The sequence below is a fragment of the Hevea brasiliensis genome, chromosome 14 (assembly GCF_030052815.1).
Source record: "Hevea brasiliensis isolate MT/VB/25A 57/8 chromosome 14, ASM3005281v1, whole genome shotgun sequence".
NCBI classification, from domain to species: domain Eukaryota; kingdom Viridiplantae; phylum Streptophyta; class Magnoliopsida; order Malpighiales; family Euphorbiaceae; genus Hevea; species Hevea brasiliensis.
The window spans coordinates 76865282-76867555 of record NC_079506.1 but is presented as its reverse complement, the minus strand read 5'-3'; the positions used below and the strand labels follow the sequence as shown (position 1 = coordinate 76867555).

At 36.5% G+C, this 2274-nt stretch overlaps 1 long non-coding RNA gene across 1 annotated transcript; it reads left to right on the top strand.

The window, feature by feature from the left end:
* Positions 1–930: 930 nt before the first annotated feature.
* On the top strand, positions 931–2274 carry LOC131173226 (uncharacterized). Its single transcript, XR_009143449.1, has 3 exons — positions 931–1084; positions 1532–1589; positions 2121–2274. It is a non-coding gene; the product is annotated as an uncharacterized LOC131173226 (long non-coding RNA).

Genomic DNA, 2274 nt, shown 5'->3' with positions numbered 1-2274 from the left:
TTGTCAAGTTTAAGTGTTAATAGGCCTTAAATGGTTAGTTTCTTTGTTGAACTTAAGAATTTCTTATTTGTGTGATGTTTGAAGTTGGATAGAACCTTAAATTCAGGTTCATGTTGGTTGCATGTGTATTTTAAGCTTAAATTCAAGTTGTTTTAGGCCCTAGTTATGTGTTAACATGTTTGGATTGTGTTTTAAAACTTTGCGGTGAGTTTCGAAGTTTTTGGAAGGAGAATTCTGCAAGTTTTCGACTTGAAAATTCTGGAAATTCCTAGGTTTGACTGTCAAAAACCATTAGTTATAAAGTTAAAGCATGTAGTTTCTCAAGAAAATTTGAAAATTTTCTAGATTTGGCAGTTGCAGTCCAAGACTTCGGCAACTATAATCTCTACTGGACTAAAAGGAAAATTAAGGCTCAAAACATCAGTCGCCAAAGTCCAAAACTTCTGCAGTCGAACTTGGTTCTGCCAGCCTTATTTCTCCTTTAGTTTAAGGCTCCAAAATATGATTTTACCATCCAAAAGGACCTAGAATTGTTTATTTTATGTATATATAAAGTTTTAGAGTTTTGAATAAATCCTTAGGTTCCCATGTTTATAAGATCAAACTTGAGAGATTCGAAAAGTTAAGAATCCAAGGTTAGCTATCACTCGAGTAAGGTGTTCGATAGGCAACAAAAGGTGAGTAACACTAACCTTCATGAATGTAATTCATTTAAATTGAACACATGATAATTCACATGCATTATTTCATTATTTATTAGGGTGTATCTATCTAGAGCACGAATATGTTGCATTTTTTGCATTCTTGTTGTTGATGCTTGATGGACTTTGGATGACCCACTAAAGTTTTAGAGTTTTGAATAACTCTTTAGGTTCTAAAGTGTAACACCCTTGATTTTTTATATATTATTATTGGGCTTCGTGTAGGTATCCTCAATTCGCGAAAATTCGACAGTTGTCCGGATCTGTGAATTTCCGGCCAGACAAACCAACTACCGGAAAAGTCTCCGAATTGGATCGAGGTTTTGGCTACCCCACCATTGTCAGGCATCCCGAGCGCGTTCCCGAAGTCAGAATCGGCAAAGGTAAACCCGAACCTTGCTTTTTCATAATTTTCTAGTGCTTAAATAGGATTAAAAATCCATAAAATATTCATGGTAGCTTAGAAAATTACGATTCTTTTTGCAATAGCTTAGTAATATTTCTAAGGACCGCGGGGCAGAGTTTTATAATTTTTAGAGCTTATTTGAGCAGTTTTTGCAAAAATGATCAATTATAAGGACTAAATTGAAATTTTACATATTGTGATGAATGATTGATTTGATGGGCCCAGGAGGGGCTGTGTGATGTGATTGAGTTGTGGATATATGGATTGTGGATATAGAAGTGTGTTTTGAGCCATTTTACAGGTTGGGTAGGTCCTAGGTATAGGGGAGAGTCTGCCGGATTTTCGGCACGACTTAGGACGTATTGGGTCTTTTCTTGATTTGTATTGGGTCATTTGTATTAAATAATTGTAATATAATTGTCAGGTGAGCCGGGACAGCCTTCTTCCTCCGCCCAGCCGCCACAGTGATTGCCGTCAAGTCTGTGAGTAAAATATTAATTTTAATTGTAATTTCGATATTATTATATGTTCAACATGCCTATGCATTACTTATATGCATATATTTATGTAGTTAAACTCTAGGCACGATTTATGATGCATTGATAAATGTTAAAATGCCATGATGTTGTTGTGGTAATTTGGAGCAGTGTGCGTGCGTTGGCGTGCGTGTGATGTGGTGTGGACTATGGATAGGACGGGTAGTCACGGCTTGAGTTCTTCGCTGGGACCCTCGATTTGGTTTATTAAGCGAAAGTCCGGCTTGAGTTCTTCGCTGGCACCAGGTTGGATTTAAGAGAGCTGTATAGGGGATCAGCTCCCATATGTTATGATTGATGCTACAGGGTGCGTGAGTGCTCCAAATTACCTTTTTGATGTTATGATGTGAAAATGTTGTTGATGTTGCATTTCACTCTACAGGGTGCATTAGTTTTAGATAGTTATAGGGATTATGGTTAAAATTGATATTTTACTCTCTGAGTCGAACGCTCACTCCTGTTCAAAATTTTTTACAGGCCACAGGAGGATATTTTTTTGAGGTTAACCTGCTTTCTCCCTCGCAGGTTAATTATTACTGTTTGTATAAACTTGTTAAATCTTAGAATTTCCGCATGTGTTAGAAATGTTTATTTGATTTGGGTCTGTAAACTAAATTATTATTTTGGGACC